Genomic DNA, 12,653 nt, shown 5'->3' with positions numbered 1-12,653 from the left:
GTTTGCGTTAATGAAGAATATAGGCGTCGTATGAACCACGAGTTGTATGAGCTGTATTACGACGATAGCATAGTTACACACATCAAAATACAACGGCTGCGTTGGCTAGGTCATGTTGTCAGAATGGATGAAGAAGCTCCAGCAAATAAGTCTTTTGAAGGCAAACACGGTGGTACACGTAAACCGGGAAGACCAATAGCCCGATGGAAACATCAAGTGGTGGGAGACACTTCGAAACTTGGTATCAGAGATTTGAGAATGAGCGCAGAAGATCCAGGTGCTTGGAATGCTAAACTTCGTTCGGCAAGTGGAACAAATGTTCCTATCATAGCCAATTAAAGTAAAGTAAGTAAATTAGTAATACTGGCGACAATTGTAAGGTTCTTTGACATTTGTAAAAAAGCTATGGCAGCCATGTAAAAACTTCTCCCCAGAGATAAGGAGTCACCTAATCATTGAGCTTAAACTTAAATCGGACAGAACTCGTTGATATGTGAAAGTTTGTCATCTTATATATAAAAATCAATTTGTGTTTGTTTGTAGGTAGGTTTGTTTGTTTGTTTGATTGTTTGTTTGTTTGTATGTTTGTGTGTTCCTTATAGACTCAGAAACGGCCGTACCGATTTTCTTGAAATTTTCACAGATGATGCATAATGACACCGTGGTGAAAATAGGTTACTACATTTTTTGATATGTGAATGGGGGGCGGACCCTCCCCCTTACCCTAATTTTCAGAAACGCCAGATCTCGGAGATGGGTTGCGCGATTTAAGCGAAATTTTGTGTGCTCTCATATAGTACCTAAAAAATAAAAGTTTGGTATCCAAATTTCGGATGGGGTACCTAAGGGGGCCGCCCCACCCTAAAACCTACCAAACATATATTTAGACCAATCACGACAATATGGGACCAAGTGCTAGGGGGACCACCCCAACCCCAAAACACCCCTAAATCGGACATATTTACCGACCATGGCAATATGGGACTCAAATGAAAGGTATTTGTGAGGAGAATACGAATCTTATATCCAAATGTGGGATCACGTTTCTGGGGGTCCACCCCTTCTCCAAGACACCCCATTGGGTGTCATTGGAATATGGGGCTTAAATAAAAGGCATTTCAATGTAGAGTACGAATCTGATATCCAAATATGGGACCAAGTGTTTGGGGGCCGCCTCTTCCCAAAAGCATCCCCCCCAAAGGGGACAAATTTACGACCATGGCAATATGGGGCTCAAATGAAAGGTTTTTGGGAGTAAAGCACAAATTTGATATCAATGTTCGGGAAAAGTGTCTATGGGGCCATCCCACCCCCACAACACCACCCAAATAGTAAGTATTTGCTGACTATTGCATTATGAGGCTCAAATAAGAGGGTTTTTAAAGTGGAACACGAAATCGATATATATATTTTCAAGGCCAACTCACTGAGTGCCGGCCCATCCCCCAAAACACGCCCCAAGCCGTTCATTTTTGCCGACTATGGAATATGGGGCTCAAATTAAAGGTTTGTGGAAGTAGACCACGTATCTGATATCAACAGTAGGGGCCAACTGTCTAGCGGACGTCCCACCACCATAACAACCCCCAAAAAGGACGTATTTGCTCACCAAGACAATTTGGGTCCTAAAGAGAGTGGAGCTAAATATTCATAGTTTTTAGGCCCAATACCCCAAACCGGACATATTTGCTGACTTTTGCAATATGGAGTTTAAATGAGATTAGAAAACGAATTTGATATCCAATTTTGAGGCCAATGGCAATATGGGGTTCAAATAAATCATATATAGATATATGAGAGTAGAGCAGGTTGCTGATATGTTTTCCGGGCTTACTGTTTGGGGGACCACCCCAATCCCCAAAACACCCCTAAATCAGGCATATTTACCGACCATGTCAATGTGGATCTTAAATAAGAGGTATTGGGGGTAGAGCAAGAATTAATACCCATTTTCGGGACCATTTTTCTGGGGGTCTACCCCTTTTCCAAAACGCCCCCAAAGGGAAAAAATGCTTCGACCTTGCCAATATGTGGCTCAAATGAAAGGTATTTGAGATTAGAAAACGATTTTGATAACCTTATTTGGGGCCATGTGTTTGGGGGACGCCTCATCCTGTAAACTCCTCTCAAGCCAATGGCAATATGGGGTTTAAATAAATGGTATTTGAGAGAAGAGCACGGGGTGACCACCTCTCCCCCGAAAACACCACTAAATCAGGTATCATGAGAATATAGGGCTGAAATGAAGTATTTTAAGAATGGAGTACACCTTACATCCAAACTTAAATTCGTAGACCAATAAAGATGATATGGGATTCAGATAAAGGCACTTATATTGTTAAACTCTTAGTCAAGTTAATAAATACATATTCCAAGGAAACTTTTGATCCATATAAAGTAAAAGAAGGCGCAGCGAAGCGGGCCCGAGTCAGCTAGTCATATATAAATCAACACTCTGTTTGAGCTCTGAACAAAAGGGTTTGCAGAATATCCATAGCTACGATTTAACAAATGTTTGGCCCATCCGTTCTTATCGCGGTTTTGTAATTTTTAATATTTTTTTTAAATATTTGAAATATTACATAATTTTATTTTGCTTACCGTTTGTCTAAGAATAATGTTGTTGAAGGTAAGTAAATCCATTTTATTGTTATTTCTGTTAAGCATGATTTAACAAAATCGTCACTGCAATAGAAGAAGATAAGAGATTATGGGATTAGGTAAGATTTTTTGGAAATTTGTTAAAGATTTACACAAATATCAATGTTAAGTTCGTCAAGTAAATCCATGTCACTAAAGAAATCAAGTTTGTTGGGGATGAAAGCTTATCTTGTTGGACTTAATCCAAATAAAAACAAGTAAAAGGGCATTAAGTTCGCCTGTGCCGTATTTAATCCACTACCATGGATATACTTTTAATCCTATTTTATTATAACTCCACTATCATACCCATAGTTATATATAAATAGGGGCATGTCTGGCTCATATTATATTCAGGTCCCGAAAACTCGTATACAAGTAACAGTTTCAGGCAAATCAGGCATCAGGATCCGTTTTTTGTGGGATTAAGACCCAAAATTGCTGCATCGGCCGCTATATGGCAGCCATAGCTATGTAGTATGTTCTGGATCATATTTGACGATCATATAGGACGAGGCTAATACAGCAGTAGTGGAAGTACTGAAACCTGACTATGATCTGGTTTTAAGGCCCCTTCGGCTGAACTAAAGGTCCTCCTGATGGCAGGGGGATTCGATATGGTTCTTATCCAGGAACCATGGGTGTATGGAGAAGTGGTTCGGGGATTTAAACTTCCCATAGAGCCCATATTCTTGCAAAGAGATGTCTAAATGTTTTTTTTTCTTGCCGTCGCTAAGCACTAAAGATTTAGTAGTAGCCAGCCTTGCAACAAACAAGTCTCATTACTGGCTGGCTTCCCTATATATGGCACACGATCAAAGATGCCGCCTTCAAGCCTTAAGTCGCTGGTTGTAGCTGCTTCTGTAGGGAAGAAAAGCCTAATTGTAGGAAGTGATGCTAATGCACATCACCAGATATGGCGAATTTCGGATGTCAACGAAAGGGATGAGCTGCTTATTGAATATATTCTAAATTGTAATCTGTCGATTTGTAATAAAGGGGATAAACCGACCTTTATTACCAGGGACAGGCAGGAGGTACTAGATATAATCTTCGTATCGGAAGATATAAGCGGAAGAATATCAGACTGGGAAGCACAGCTTCTCTGATCATAGTTATATTAGTTTCAGCCTTAAAAAAAAAAATTCTACAAAAGTGGTCCCTCGGCTAAACAGAAGAAAGGCTGATTGGGATAAATTTCGATACAAATTCGGCACGCCTATCCTTTCTAGACCAGGAAAGGAAGTGGACACTGCGGAGCATATAGACAGAATGGTCAAGCGGATCACGAAGGCCCGGAATGACTCGCTTGTATCAGCATGTCCTAGTGCCAAGTCAAGGGACAGCGACCGCCATGGTGGACCCCAGAGCTGGTTGGTCTAAGGAAGGACTGAAGAAAACTCTTCAACAGAGCGAAAGCCAAAAGAGCACCACACGATTGGAGCGAGCTGAGAAAGGCTCAGAACAAATCCTGCAGCTCCGTGGAGGATACATCTGAGGCCTCTAGGCTAAGGAAGATTATGACCTCGAAACCTATTACGGTGGCGTATATTCAAAAGTCAGAGAATGTGTGGACAATGTCTAGTGAGGAAACACTAGAACTACTCGTTGATATACATTTCCCGGGAAATTCTCCAACGGACAACGTGGCGTCAGAAGAGGTTGTCACTGGTATGCATTCGTCGGAGGTTATTAGGCGATAAGAAGTTTCGACTCCTTTAAGTAGCCAAGCCCTGATGATGTATCATAGGTTAAATACGTCTTTTTGATGCACGCTGGATAAGTTCTTGATCTGGCCAAATCGGGCCACATTTGGATATAGCTGCTATATAGACCTATCTGGCGATAAGGGGTCTGAAGCCCATAAAAGCTTTATTTTTCATTCGATTTGGCAAAAATTTGAAACAGTGAGTAGTTTAAGGCTTCCCGATATCTGACCTAAATATGGATTAGATCGGTTCATATTTAGATATAGCTGCCATATAGACCGATCTGCCGAAAAAGGATCTGAAGCCCATAAAAGCTTTATTTATTACCCGATTTCGCTGAAATTTGCAACAGTGGGTTATTTTAAGCCTTTTGACATCTGACCAAAATATGGATTAGATCGGTTCATATTTAGATATAGCTGCCATATAGACCGATCTGCCGATAATGGGTCTGAAGGCCATAAAAGCTTTATTTATTACCCGATTTCGCTGAAATTTAAAACATTGGGTTACTTTAAGCCTTCCGATAGCTGACCTTAATATGGTTCAGATCGGACTATATTTGGATATAGCTGCCATATAGACCGATCTGCCGATAAGGGTACTGAAGCCCATAAAAGCTTTATTTTTTAACCGATTTCGCTAAAATTCAAAACAGTGGGTTACTTTAAGCCTTCCGATAGCTGACCTTAATATGGTTCAGATCGGACTCTATTTAGACATAACTACCATATAGACCGATCTCCCGATAAAGGGACTGAAGGCCATAAAATCTTTATTTATTACCCGATATCGCTGAAATTTGCAACAGTGGTTTAATTTAAGCCTCCCGACATCTGACGTATATAAGGTTCAGATCGGACTATATTTAGATATAGCTGCCATATAGACCGATCTGCCGATAAAGGGTCTGAAAGCCATAAAGCTTTATTATTTAACCGATTTCGCTAAAATTTGAAACAGTGAGTTATATTAATATCAGATCGAACTATATTCAGATATAGCTACCATATAGACCGATCTCCCGATACAGGGTCTGAAATCCATAAAAGCTTTATTTATTACCCGATTTCGCTGAAATTTGAAACAATGAGTTTTTTTGAGCCTCACGATATCCAACCTTAATATGGTTCAGATCGGTTTATAATTGGATATATCTGCCAAAAAGACTAATATTTTGTCCTATTTGATATTAGACCACTCAATGTCCGTGCCGAATTTGGGTGGTTAAGTTATCTTATTTTCACCGGATTGTGACGAAATGGGGTTTACATATATACCCGAGGTGGTCGAAATCCAAAGTTCGGCCCGGACGAACTTAATGCCTTTTTACTTGTTAATTGTTTTAATTGTTTGGACTGTAGAGCGTATACGTTACATTCTTAACAATTAAAGTAGTCATACGCCACAATGTACTCACAGCTTTCCGTTGATTTGCACTTATTGGCTGGAGGTCTGTTAATGCAAATATTTTTCGTCTTCCCCTTTCGACTTGATAGTTGAAAGAAAATGTCTATCTTTACATACATATGTAGTTGCCCTAAAAACCGAACTTAATGCAGCAGCTTTCGATCCATGGTGTAGATAGAATGTTTGCACTGTAAAGTTGTTAAAACGAAACCTACCAATAAACATCTAAATTTTATTTGGTTTCAAGCAATTCTATGCATTTTTTGCAATAGTGCTCCAAAACTTTCAAATTTAACAAAATCAATTGCATGTGTAACAAAGTTTATCTGACTATCTAACGATCTAGTTCCAACTTCAAACAAATTGCACCTTTTGTAGCGGTGACCGAGTGACTGTTAAAAGCACAAAATACACACACACACGCATACTATAAAACGTGCTAAATAAAAACACTTTTTTCGAACGTGTTTCCCCCTCAAGTTGGCTTATTTAAACTCTCTTTTGCAGATTCTTTAACACTCAGGCAATATAGCCAACGGTTGGAGTTTATACCGGCCACCCTACGTGAAGTGAAACAAATTGTTGAAATTGCACAAAAAAAAGCCAAAATTGCCAAAGGCAAAAAAAGTCATAAAAACTGCACAAAATATTTGCTCACAAAGAGAAAACGTTGCAAAATGTTACAGCATTAATAGTGCCCCCAAGCAGGGGGCATTCATAGTCCAGTATTTATATTTTGCTCCATTTTAGACACTCACTTACACACGCACACACACACACACAAATACACAATCATAAACATATACTCACCCACACAGACCATGTGTTAGCGTGCCAAAGAGAATTTTCTACAAAGTATTTATGACAGGACAGTTTTTATGGCAAATTAAAGATTTTTATGTTCTATTTATTTTATCTTTTTTTTTTCTTTCTTTTTTTTCAACCCAGACACCTCCCACTTGAACCGTTTTTATGCGCTTTTTCGCCTTGTTGATTTTCTATTTTTGTTGATATTGCACAAAAATAAAGTTATTCTTGGGTGTTTTTTTGGTATGAGGAAACGTGTCAAAGAAGTTGAATTTCAAAGCAATTTCCAAGTAACACTTATACTAATGATATTGACATTTGATATATCCAAAACTGAAGAGAAAGAGAAGATGTGATATTTCATTATTAACGAAACACAAGTTCCTCCTCAGGTCTCTTTGATATAGGCATGCATTTCCTAAAAGATCCTTTGACTAGGTTAAAGCTTTTAGATTTCGTGGTGAAGCCATAATTTGTTCTCACAACCAAATAGTTTATATCCCTGATCGAAAATTAACCTGATTAGGTAGATACTCATATTCTAAAATCTCCGATAAGGTTAGGTTGAGAAGGGAGTGCGTATATCAATCCACCACATGCCACTATGGACATACACCTAATCCAATAGTCGGCTTGTAGTGGGTTCTTAATAATAAAAAGTAACTTCGGGAGAGAAAATCTAAGACAGTAATACCGTATTACTTACAAAATCCCGAACTGTTTTTGATACCACGTCCCACAGTGGGAGATTATCGAAAAAAAAAACATGTAAAAGCGTGCAAAGTTCGGCCGGCCAGAATCCTATATACCCTCCACCATGGATCGCATTTGTCAAGTTCTTTTTCCGGCATCTTTTCTTAGGCAAAAAAAGGATTAAAGAAAAGATTTGCTCTGCTATTAGAGCGATATCAAGATATGGTCCGGTTTGGACCACAATTAAATTCTATATTGGAGACCTGTGTAAAATGTCCGCCAATTCGAATAAAAATTGCGCCCTTAGGGGCTCAAGAAGTAAAATAGAGAGATCGATTTATATGGGAGCTGTAGCAGGCTATAGACCGATTTAGACCATAATAAACAAAATTTCAGGCAAATCGGATAATAATAGCGACCTCTAGAGGCTCAAGAAGTCAAGATTCAAGATAGGTTTATATGACAGCTATATCAGGTTATGAACCGATTTGAACCATACTTGGCACAGTTGTTGGACATTATAACAAAACACGTCTTGCAAAATTTCATTCCAATCGAATAATAATTGCGCCCTCTAGAGGCTCAAGAAGTCAAGACCCAAGATCGGTTTATATGGCAGCTATATCAGGTTATGAACCGATTTGAACCTTATTGGACACAGTTGTTGAAAGTAAGAATAAAATACGTCATGCGAAATTTTAGCCAAATCGGATAAGAATTGCGCCCTCTAGAGGCTCAAAAAGTCAAGACCCTAGATAGCTATATATCACAGCTATATCAGTTTATGGACCGATTTGAACCATACTTGGCACAGTTGTTGGATATCATAACAAAATACTTCGTGCAAAATTTCATTCAAATCGAATAATAATTGCGCCCTCTAGAGGCTTAAGAAGTCAAGACCCAAGATCGGTTTATATGACAGCTATATCAGGTTATGGACCGATTTGAACCGAACTTGGCGCAGTTGTTGGATATCATAACAAAACACGTCGTGCAAAATTTCATTTCTATCGGATCAGATTTGCGCCCTCTAGAGGCTCAAGAAGTCAAGACCCAAGATCGGTTTATATGGCAGCGATATCAAAACATGGACCGATTTAAGCCATATTTAGCGCAGTTGTTGGAAGTGATACCAAAATACTACAGCAAATCTTTGTCCGAAAGGGTATTTTTGTAAAAAAATCGAGAAGATTTCTTATACCCTCCACCATATGATGGGGGTATACTAATTTCTTCACTCTGTTTGTAACTACTCGAAATGTTCGTCTTAGACCCCATAAAGATATATTCTTGATCGTCGTGACATTTTAAGTCGATTTAGCCATGTCCGTCCTTCCGTCTGTCCGTCCATCCGTCTGTCCGTCCGTCCGTCTGTCCGTTCGTCCGTCCGTCTGTCCGTCTGTCTGACCGTCTGTCTGTCCGTCCGTCCGTCTGTCCGTCCGTCTCTCTGTCCGTCCGTACGTCCGTCCGTCTGTCCGTCCGTCAGTCTGTCCTTTTTTTCGTCTGTCTGTTGAAATCAAGCTACAGTCTTTAAAAATAGAGATATTGAGCTAGAATTTTGCGCAGATTCTTTTTTTGTCCATGAGCAGGTTATGTTCGAAGATGGGCTAAATCGGACTATATCGTGATATAGCCCCCATATAGACCGATCCGCCGATTTAGGGTCTTTGGCCCCTAAAAATCACATTTATCATCCGATTTTGCTGATATTTGGGAGATTGAGTTGTATTAGGCTTTTCGACATCCCTCTGCAATTTGGTCTAAATCGGTTCAGATTTGAATATAGCTGCCATATAGAGCGACTTCTCGATTTACGGTTTTGGGCCAATAAAAGGCGCATTTATTGTCCGATGTCGCCAAAAATTGGGACAGTGATTTGTGTTAGGCCCTTCGAAATGCTTCGCAAAATTGGCCCAGATCGGTTCAGATTTGAATATAGCTGCCATATACACCGATCTCCCGATTTAAGGTTTTGGGGCCATAAAATACGCATTTATTGTCCGATGTCGCCAAAATTTGGGACAGTGAGTTATGTTAAGCCCCTCGACAAACTTCTCCAATTTGTCACAGATCGGTCCAGATTTGGATATAGCTGCCATGTAGCCATATCTCTCGATTCATGGTTTCGAACCCCTATAAACCGCATTTATTGTCCGATTTCGCCGAAATTTGGGACAGTGAGTTGTGTTAGAACCTTCGACATCCATCTTCAATTTGACCAAGATCTGTCCAGATTTGGATATAGCTGCCATATAGACCGATTTCTCGATTTAAGGTTTTGGGCCCATAAAAGGCGAATTTATTGTCCGAGTTCGTCGAAATTTGGGACAGTGAATTGTGTTGGGCCCTTCGAAATAATTTTTCAATTTGGCTCAGATCGGTCCAGATTTGGATATAGCTGCCCGATATAGTAGCCCGATCTCTCGATTCACGGTTTTGAACCCCTATAAACCGCATTTATTGTCCGATTTCGCCGAAATTTGGGGCAGTGAGTTGTGTTAGAACCTTCGACATCCATCTTCAATTTGACCAAGATCGGTCCAGATTTGGATATAGCTGCCATATAGACCGATTTCTCGATTTAAGGTTTTGGGCCCATAAAAGGCGAATTTATTGTCCGAGGTCGTCGAAATTTGGGACAGTGAATTGTGTTGGGCCCTTCGAAATAATTTTTCAATTTGGCTCAGATCGGTCCAGATTTGGATATAGCTGCCCGATATAGTAGCCCGATCTCTCGATTCATGGTTTTGAACCCCTATAAACCGCATTTATTGTCCGATTTCGCCGAAATTTGGGGCAGTGAGTTGTGTTAGAACCTTCGACATCCATCTTCAATTTGACCAAGATCGGTCCAGATTTGGATATAGCTGCCATATAGACCGATTTCTCGATTTAAGGTTTTGGGCCCATAAAAGGCGAATTTATTGTCCGAGGTCGTCGAAATTTGGGACAGTGAATTGTGTTGGGCCCTTCGAAATGATTTTTCAATTTGGCTCAGATCGGTCCAGATTTGGATATAGCTGCCATATAGGCCGATCTCTCGATTTAAGGTTTTGGAGCCATAAAAAGAGCTTTAATTATCTGATGGTGGTTTACGTATATACCCGAGGTGGTGGATATCCAAAGTTCGGCCTAGCCGAATTTAACGCCTTTTTACTTGTTTTCTTTAGTGGGACACTCTAATGTATATGCGAGAGCTATATCTACATTAGAACTGATTTTTTCAATAGATCTCGGCAAGGCCCTTATAGACATTTGATGATGATCAGATTTAGTTCAATTCCGATCTGGCTAATCAGGAAGTGTTTCAGAGTTGATACGTTAACTTATCAATGGTTCAATCTCTCCTCTTATTACCTCAACGATTATTCACTCCCTTAACGAAATATAGATTCCCAATACAGTTTACCTTCAAAATTTTAAGTTATGAACTCTTCTCAAGATCCACCTTTCCATAGGGAGGCTAAGAAACGCTGTTTAAGCCTTTGCTTAAGGTGAATTATTTCACCACGGAAGTTCTACAATGATGAAACATTTTCAAGTGGAACACTTCGCAACCCCAACTTTTATAGAAAAACAACATAAAATTGTATTGCAACTCAAGGGAATGTTTTTGGGCTCCAACCGGGGCAACTCAAATGTTTGAAAACGCCAAAGCCTCTTTGAAAATTTATGGCAAAAAGGGAATTCACGGCTGATGACCATCATCATCAGGCCACTTGAGTTGGCTCATCATCCCTGTTGCGGCTTTAGACCATAAAAGAGGAATTAGTGCCACCTTAAAAATTCAAGCAGAAAATATTACCTTATGGAAAAAATAAATAAAACAGCGAAGAGGAAAATATGCTGGCATCAGTTATTCTAACAATTTATTCCCCTGCCACACGGGTGCGGGGAAAGAAACAGCCAAAACCGCAAAGTAAGCATTTTGAAGCCATAACAAGTGATTCTAATTAGAAAAAAAGTAATTCAAGGAAGGAGGGGGGGCGGTATAGGACCCTATATCTAAGAAGGACTCTTAGCATACTTCTGGCAAAGAACACCAAAAAGAAAACGGAAATGTTAACACCCTCTACTACTACCCAATATCAGCGGTTATGCCAACAATGATAAAGGTAATGAAAAAGGTTGGTTACCCCAACGGCAATGATAAGCTGTGATGATGATTCAGGAGGGGTTTGGTTTCAAGTTCATAATTCAGCGTTTCTTGTAACATGTTGAACAAGCAAAGCAATTTTTTATGCTCCTTCGCTGCTAATTTGCTGCCTCCATTGTTGTTGCTGTTGTTGTTGGCTTGCTATAAATAATCATAATTTGCAATTTTAATTTTATAACAGGTGTATTGTGTAATTAGATAATTTTGCTATTTTGTTTTGGGCGCCTGTTATGGCTCCATAGGTTATTAATGGACAAAGCCTTAGCCTTAGCCTCAATGATATGGAGGGAAGCCAATTTATGTTTGTATGCTGAAGATTTGGTGTTGTGTTTTTTGTTTTGCTTTGCTTTGCTGTGTCCTTCTGTCTGACAAGAAGGAAGAGATAAATATCATTAGAAATTAATGTCTTATTTTCCATAACGAGCCCAAGGTTGCAACAAAGGAAAATACTTGACACCTAAGTGGGTGCTGTCTCAATGAGACGCCTGCACATTGATAATGACAGACAATGGCATTTGGTTGGCGTACACTCCCCAGCATACAGGATTACATGACATTTTTATGTCATGCCTGGCTTGATATCCTTCAAAGAATACAGTGCCCCGAATGTGGAAATAATAATGAAGGACAAGTTGTTGGAACTGAAACTTTTTTCCTGATGAAGCTATTGAAGATAAGCAAATAATCGAAGAGTAGGGTATTACAAGGCTGTAGACTTAAGAACAGCTTGAGCATAATACAAAATGGACTGTCATTTTGTATATAAGGATGGACTGTCATTTGTATTGTGAGGAGCTCCTACCAACTGTGACGTTGTAGAATGGTATTGTAGAGGCTTGTGTCGATGTTCTCAATGGTGGACATTTTTCTTAAAACTAGCCCGCCTGATAATAGATGTGGACATTTCTCAAAGTAAGAAAGCATAAAATGCTTGCTAAACCAAATCGTCTTACAATATCTTGGCTCCTGTTGTTCAATTGTTGGAACATATTTGGAGCATTGCCTGTTGATTCTTCTTTCTTGTAGCACTGTTTCAATTGAATCCACTTATATTAATCACGGCTGATAACTAAAGCTGTGTCAAATTTCAGTTAAATCGGATTAAAAATACACTTTTTTTGGGCCAAGACTTTAAATCGAGATATCGGTCTACATGGCAGCTATAACCAAATCTGGACCGATCTGGGCCAAATTGCAGAAATATGTCGAGGGGCCCAACACAACTCACACTCCCA

At 39.5% G+C, this 12,653-nt stretch overlaps 1 protein-coding gene across 1 annotated transcript in view; it reads right to left on the bottom strand.

The window, feature by feature from the left end:
* The window catches only part of LOC106087496 (protocadherin-like wing polarity protein stan), a 196,734-nt gene that overhangs the window by 87,889 nt on the left and 96,192 nt on the right, over nt 1-12,653 (bottom strand). The window contains exon 4 of the mRNA XM_059369869.1: nt 2,602-2,685. The gene's annotated coding sequence lies outside the window, so the exon portion shown is untranslated. The remainder of the gene's footprint in view (nt 1-2,601; nt 2,686-12,653) is intronic.

Source organism: Stomoxys calcitrans, chromosome 5, assembly GCF_963082655.1.
Source record: "Stomoxys calcitrans chromosome 5, idStoCalc2.1, whole genome shotgun sequence".
Lineage (NCBI taxonomy): Eukaryota > Metazoa > Arthropoda > Insecta > Diptera > Muscidae > Stomoxys > Stomoxys calcitrans.
Note: the sequence above shows the minus strand (reverse complement) of the source record. Positions and strands in the feature narration are given on the sequence as shown.